The 8,036-nt window shown below is 37.4% G+C and overlaps 1 long non-coding RNA gene across 1 annotated transcript; it reads right to left on the reverse strand.

Annotated features, from left to right (window-relative positions):
• Window positions 1–2,873: 2,873 nt before the first annotated feature.
• LOC310720739 lies at window positions 2,874–7,493 on the reverse strand. The gene is made up of 3 exons (XR_014531812.1): window positions 7,333–7,493; window positions 6,308–6,350; window positions 2,874–3,748 (listed from the first exon to the last, which is right to left on the reverse strand). It is a non-coding gene; the product is annotated as an uncharacterized lncRNA (long non-coding RNA).
• Between the last annotated feature and the right edge of the window lie 543 nt (window positions 7,494–8,036).

Genomic DNA, 8,036 nt, shown 5'->3' on the forward strand with positions numbered 1-8,036 from the left:
TCATTTTTAATAAAACATATAAGGGAATGCCCAAAAAACTATTTCTTGAACTCAGTAAAGTGAATTGACCTTGGGATAGCTTCCCTTTAATAGAAAAATGTAACAAATATATATCAATAAAGCTGTTCAGTAAAATTTCCCTTTGTTGCTGTATTCATATTGGCCACTGGTACCAGTTTATGCATAACTCACCCTCCCCATGGAGAACAACACTGGATTAGTGACCTCGGATTGGCCACCTCATCCCAGCAGTGACGCAATACCACAGACTGCTCAAGTGCCTAGCATTTCCGACCGCTTTATCTGAGCAATCTTAACAAATGCTCTTCTCACACACCCAAACCCTATTCCCCTGGCAACACCCCAGCCCACCTCTGCTCCTGAACGTGGCGTCGAGTCCATTATGCCAGGTGTTAGCCGTGGCTATAGGGTTGCTGTGTCATTAGTAGCAGTGCTAATGTAATGCTATCCAAGGACGGCCTGCCTGGCCAGGGTTTGGGGCAGACAGGGAGTCTGACCAAAGCGTGGCATCGATTCTAATGGGCCTTTTAGGCCTGTAATGATGGGAATCTGTTCACGCCTCAGCTGTCATGCCTAATTACGGCCAACTAAACAATGACTCCATTCACACTGGCTCAGGTTACCGCGCCTCCACTTTCTCTCTCTCTCTCTCTCTTGGACTTGCACACACTTTCCCTATCACTCCTCGCTTCTCTAAGCCACTGAGTGATCCACACACAGAGGCCTGCGCCTGGCCCAGTTGTAGGGTATATACATCAGATATGTTGGCACTTAAGCAACATACATCAGCTGGGTGAAACAATATATACTCTCTCTGCAGTTGTGTACAGCCCGATGGAGCCTTTTGAATGACACGATAGGCTAAAACTGCTTTTAAATAGCAAACTAAATCCTAACTGCTCCCTGGTCACCTAATATTCAATTAAGGCAAAGACAGACTGGAGCAACTGTAGACAATTAGCCTCTAAAGTGTGAATTATGGGGTGAGAAGTAACAGATTTGACAGTTGATAATAAGATGCTTTTTTTTGTAAAAATAATTTATAATGAATGAACTGGGTAGGTTTTGATGCTTAAGAGGATAAATATTCTTGATCTGAAAGCTTTTAGTAAGCTTTATTATTATTATTATTATTATTATTATTATTATTATTTTTTTTTTTTTTTACATAGTTAAGGGCAAGCCTTTTATGAAGTAGAACTTTGGGATTTATGGAAGGCTTGAAGATCTCATCCTGCATTTGTTAGTTTGTTTTATTTATTCATGAAGCTTTAACGTAAAACCTATGAAGAATTCACTCCAGTGCTATGGATTAAGTGAATACATTGAGCAAATTAAAATTTTATTAATCACAAAAACAACCATGCAGTGAAAGGGTTTGAAACACAGGGTTGTGATGTATATAAAAAGGAATAAAATGTAGAAAGAATTAAACTAATTAAGGAGTTCTTTACTAAAGCATGCAATAACCTTCAGACAGCCCAATGCTATCTAACTGGCGTCTAATGCCATTTATAAAATGTTTAAAAAGTCCATGTATCCATTGGAAATGCAGTCTTTACTCTTGCTTTCACCTATAAATAACCATGCTCAGATGTGCTTTAGAATGTAAACAATTCAGATTTGCAAATGCATGACACCAAAAAGCTATTTAAAAGCTATTCATGGTCTTAAATCTCAAACCTGACATGTTTTCAGAAAGTTTTTGACAGTCTAATGTTTGAATGCTATAATCATCTGTGGCCCAACCGACGCAAACAGGCGAACTAATAAGAGCTCACATGACAGGATTTTAAAGTTCCCTCAATACAATTTATCATTTTTCACTGCTAATCTTTAACCAGAAAGGTAACACATGCTTACCAGACACATGATTTCTGAGTATTCACTCCTCATGTTAGCTTGCTGAGAAAAAATTAGTGAACTGACTGGATGTGAACAAACTAATATACTGTAAGTCCACCTGAGAGGATGCAGCTAAATAATGCAAGCTAGTCTGGCAGAACTTTCTGAAGTGATATGAAACCATATTAGGTAAAATGAGATCAATGGCTAACATAAAAAATCTAAAAACAACCCAAAACAAAATCCCAGACAGCCTAGATTTAGCTAACTTGAAGTTAATAAAACAAATGCTAATTACTACTACTTATTTACTGTAAACAGGAGCTGCTGCTTTTTCTTTAATCTTTACTTCAGAAAACTCTGATCCACATTTAAAGTGGAAAAAAAAATTAAATAAACACTATATGCCATTGTACAAACCTGCATAAAGCGCATCTGTGAATAGCTATTGACTTGTCACTAACAGCTCTTATTTGCAAATGTATGTCACCAGGCAAAAGCCGGCCAAGGTCTTAAATCTCGGAGTTATTTAACGTCAGCGAGAAGCTTCCCGCCGCCTCCCACTCAGAAATGTTTATGTACACAAGCTTTCAGCAGGGCACTTAACTTTAGGTCTCCGATCTATAAAGAGATAATTGCTGGGCGAGTGAAGGCAATGGCTCTTGCATCTAGCTTTGTCAGATACCTTTGTCAAGCCTTACCTTTTATCTTAACGTTAGCGGTGCGTCCGTTCGTCTGTGTGTGTGTATGTGTATTCCAGCGTGTTGACATTGCAAGTGAGTGCGGACTCTTTTGAAAAAGTGTCTTTGTGAGCTGCATTACTTGGTGGAAAAGTTCAGCCTCACACACTAAAGCGTCAACCTTTATGTTCATGCTCTCAACCCACTCTTAACGGTCTAGCACCAGCTTAACCGCCACCAGACTTTTTTTCAAAATGATATCTCGCAGAAATATATGACAAACAGAATAGTATATGGAGAATATTTGGGATTTCGTTTTTAGCTTTTAGGCATGCATTTTTTAACAGTATTTGATGCTGTGTACCCTCTAAAATTTGTTCACATGGCTGAACTAGGTAAAGAGCCTGGGGACTACAGACAATGGATTGCGTAGAGTGGTCGACTGGTATGTTGCATATTGGCTGGCTGTGTGGAGCTGATCGTCGAGGTGTGGAGGTGGATACAGTGAGGTAGATAACAAAATCTTAATTTAAAATAAGATCCTTGCACTGAATCCCAGTTGAATTTCATCCTTGGCATGGGACAAGACAATCTGAAGAGCAGCTAAGAACAAACCTGACTTTAGCTTCATCCTTTGAAAGTCTTTATATTGCTTTGGAATAAATGCTAATAACAGATATGAATATATACCCGCTCATTGGTTAGCAAAATATTTAAATCTACTTCAATCAAACTGAGACTGCAAAGAAAAGCATACATGGGCAGCAAGAGGACACGACCCACAACAAAAAAAACTCCAGTTCAAACCCGCTTAGATCGATTCTAATAAGATTGATTTATATTGCCAAATTGTTTTACAGCGAGTAAAAAATAGATCAAACCATTTCGAGAGTGAAATACAGTAAGTTCCTCAGATTGTATTTTCAACAACAAATGTACAGTGTAAAATAGAATTAAGAGTGGACAGTAAATCTATAGCCCTGAGGGAGTCAGGAAGTAAATTCCTTTGTTTAGGCCCCTACACACCCACAGACTCCTAACACTTCAGCCAGGTTGCAGGTTGCTGGGAGACCTTGGTGTTCTTGATAGGACATATCTCTTAATCATGTCACTTATGAAACTGTTGTTCTCCACGAGATGTGCTCCAACATGTCGGCTGTCTTTCCAGAGGGTTCAGAACAAACTCCAAAATGGCACCAGGGCTGTAAGTAAAACAGTGGTCTTAAGAGTGGCAGAAGATTCTTCAAAATTACATAGTTTACTACCTAGGAATTAGTGCCACATACATGGAATGAATGGCGTTGAATCTTTATCATTCATTTTTGATCTTCGGTGACATCATGCTGTTTATTTCATGCTAATTTGTTCTTCAACACCATCATAGTTCCCAATCTAAGGCTTTAGCTGTGTTATATAGCTGCACTGCATTCTGAACTCTTTAATACAATGTTTGCTGTTTTATCTACTGCCATGTTCATTAATATGACATTAAATCCCACTAGAAATAAAGAGCATTTTTTATTTTCAGGGCTTAATTCTTAATTAGTAGTATAAGTTCAGATTGCAGGAGTAGTAGTAACAGTAATAGTAGTAGTAAAACAATTAATAGGGGAACTAGTAGCTCAGTAGTTAATCGAAAGGTCGTGAGTTCAAATCCCAATACTACCAAATATTTTTTTTTTTAATTAGTCGCTAATAGTACTTTATTATTTAGCTAATTATTAATAGTAATAGTAGTAATAAAGTAGTAAATGTGGCAGTAGTGCTAATTTGCTTATACATTAAATTGTTTGTAGAAACATTGGATTTTGTTGCATATAGCAAACCTTATAATCTACTTCTATCGGCCCCTGCTATGCAAACGGGGTGTGGTGGATCGATTTATTGCTACGCACCTTCCGTAATTCACGATAAGAGGTTTCCTCCTAAGGGTAACTGCTACCCCTCACTCTCAGTTGCAGTCCGAGCTTTCATAACAAACTCTCACTCCCAGCGTTTAGCCAAGAATGTTTATCCTGTCTTCACCAGACTCCAAGGACTAATATTAATAATAAGGCTTTTGAAGGCTTTTTTTTTTTTTTTTTGCTAAATACTGTCCCACTTGCACACCTTTCTGCTGCGCTGTGGGTGTGACAGTTCTCTATTCACAATTTTCTCCTAGCGCTTTTGTTTTCCGTTTTCAGTTCTCCACACAACGGCGTTCGTTACGTTTAAAATAAGCGCCCGCTCAGCATAATTAGTTTCAGCTTGTAGTCTTCCAGCATTTCAAGACCAGATGGTGTTTCTCCCATTTAAAGCATCCAAATATTTGGGATCTTTTTCGTGCAAAGCTGCCGCAATCCAATCCCATGTCCCCATATCATTTTACAATAGACGAAAACTACACGATTTCTAAATGATTTCTCTTTCATCCTGCTGAGCCACAGTGGTCTCCTTACTGGGAACAACAGCAATAGTAATTTGCTCATTTAACCGCTTAAGCATGTCGTGGCTTTTTATTAATTTACCAAAAGCTCTTCAGTTCAACAATTCGTTAAAACGATCGATGCTAATAAATAAGTTATTATTCAGTGATTAATTTTAGAACATATTATCATGTACCTACTACGAATTAACTATGGTAAAGCCGTAGCAGGGAGCCTCAAGGGTAAGGAATATATGCAAGGCTTCAACATGCTTTGTTACTGAATTATGTCTCTTTTTGTTTGGTGTAAATGTTATCAAAAAGATCCATTAATAAATAATAAAAGTGAATATAATGAACAAATGACTATTTACAATATACAAATGTATTTAATTGGATTTTAGTTCTTTCAGGTGGACACTTGCATTTAAAAATGGTTTATGTAAAATTTAAAAAATGTATCAGGTTAATTAATAATCAATATTCTACATTTACTGATCAACATCTAATTGGTATTTATTCCTTAACACACCTTCCTTGATTCCATTGCTAAATCCATCGCTTTGAAGCTAAATTATGGTAAATATCTGGATCTGCTGCACTGTGTGAACTGCACACATTAAAAAGGGCAAAAAAGTAAAAAAAAAAAAAATTGTTGATCTGCCAGCTCCAATGCAATATAAAAAAAAAAGTGATTTTAACCATGGTAGCCTTTAAGTAAGCCAATACGCCGAGGGTTTCTAAACAAAACAATTTGAATGTTGTCTTTGAAACAAGAAGACACATAACAAAGGCATCTTTTGCAAATTGCCTGCTCTCATGAGAACCTCTCATAGGAAACACATTTTTCAGGGCAAAGCAAATGCACTTCAAACCGCACACAATCACTACTCTTGTTCTCTTGGGCCGCTGAAACAATCTCTTAATTAATGTGAGTTTATGGTGAACCACTGATCAGTGTATTAAAGGTCTCTCCATACCCTAGGCATGATCAAGGAAACAAAGAGCAAAAATCTTTTGCTTAATGCCCCGGCTGTTTTCAAGATACGCTTATTACAGCCTGTCAGCTTGGTGTTATTCCGAAATGTTTCGATGCATAAACTCGCTGTAAAGCATTTCACAAGAGGATGTTTACCAGGAAAAAAGGTAGTAAATGTATGAGAAAAAAACCTTTTAGAAACAAAAATACTTTCGTTTTGTTGGAACTGAACAGTTCCTAAATCTTTTTCTTTCAAAATTAATGCAGAGACTGGATAATAGACATTTTCTAAAAGAAGATTATGTTGTTCTTGTTGTTGAACTTTTAAAATTCTCTGCAAATAGTAACAGTTCTATTTAGAGCAAACAGCCTACTTACACATCAGTGACCAGAGCATGCTGCTTATCCATCAGACAAAAACCTATAGGGTATAAATACATTCTTTATAAAATTAAAAAAAAGAAAAGAAAAGGCTTTTTTTGCCACACAATAAAACAGGAAATGTATTTATAAAATCCCCCCCCCCCCCAATTTCTTCCCAGTTTGGATGCCTTCCAGTTTCCACCCAGCTCTCTTCTATCAACACACAGAAACCCACTATCAGCCATCTTCCGCATTCATGAGCTAATGACGCCTGTGATTACCTAGTTTACTGTGATTGACAGGAGAGAAACCGAGAGGGAGAATATGCCGTTCCCCCTACAGCCGGTTTTGCTCTGTTGTCTTGGATGTGGTACTACTGATCTTTTGAACTCCAAAAATGTGTTTCTTTTGTCCCAGAAGCCGACAAATTAAATAAATGAACTATAATTTAAATATATATTTTTTAACAGCAAACGTGTCTCTAAAGTAGGAATGAAATAAAAGGAAATTAAATAAAACATACAGAATATATCATATTTCCAAATAAAGTAAAAATTTGTGGTAAAAAATAATAATAAAAACTTTTTAGAATTGTTATTTGAAAAGATATTTACTATCAAGGGTGTACACATATATATATATATAGATATATATATATTTCAAATGGTAACTTTTGGGAACAATTTATCCTGTGAATGCATGCCTCATCATACTTTCATATCATGTGATTCTCTTGACAGCTCCTGGTTCTTGTCAGCCATGGGCCTTGCCTTGTTTTCTGACATGTTTGACTTTCTGTTTCTCCTGTTAGTATGTGCAGCCGTGTCAAGCAACTGCTGCCAGTTCAACCGTTAATTTCACCATTGTCATGGGCCGCATTTAACCACATGCTAACCTCGCATGAAGATTTATGGCTACCTAGGGGAAGCCTGACATTTCTATGGCAGGCAGTGTTGCCCGAACCCAATAACGAATGATTCTCCAACTTTGTGTTGTGAGACATTGTCGATTTTTGGAGGGGAAAAAAATTAAGCACAGACCTTTCCTCACGGGTCATCTCCTTGGTTGAGTTATGTCCGCCTTTCTTTCTTTCTTTCTTTCTTTCTTTCTTTCTTTCTTTCTTTCTTTCTTTCTTTCTTTCTTTCTTTCTTTCTTTCTTTCTTTCTTTCTTTCTTTCTTTCTTTCTTTCTTTCTTTCTTTCTTATTTTTGGAACAGCAACGAATTTGTCTTTGAGTCAGCATTGAAGCCTCCAGGCATCAAACAGGCTCGAAGTGACAGGTAAAGAAGACTGGCAGCGAGAGAAAGAAAGAGAGAGAGTACACACCACCCACAGTACTTACTTGGTAAACATGTGTTACGGGTGCCAAAGAATGCTCTAAACAAATATTGACCCCACAAGATCAGAAAGAAAATGATCTACAGCTTTCAGTCTTCTGTGGTTCTCCCCTATTTTCGTATTTGCTGTGGTTGTGGTCACTGGTCTCGTTTCTGCCAAAAGTTTACTCAAGTACTAGCATTTAGCTGACCACATGGTCATTCCCATTAGACTTCAATCCCCTCATGAGTTCCCCAGCGCGGTATGTGTGTTTGAATTAGCTATAGCTAAGACAAACATGAATATACAGAGTGTATCGGACACAAAGTCTTACTGACATATCGTTTCACTCAGTTCAATGCATTTCTTTTAAAGGAAGGCCCCTGATTGGGTAGCTGCATGTCTTTAAGGAGATTTTGAAGGACAGT

This window comes from Silurus aristotelis, assembly GCF_946808225.1.
Source record: "Silurus aristotelis genome assembly, chromosome: 26".
NCBI classification, from domain to species: Eukaryota; Metazoa; Chordata; class Actinopteri; order Siluriformes; family Siluridae; genus Silurus; species Silurus aristotelis.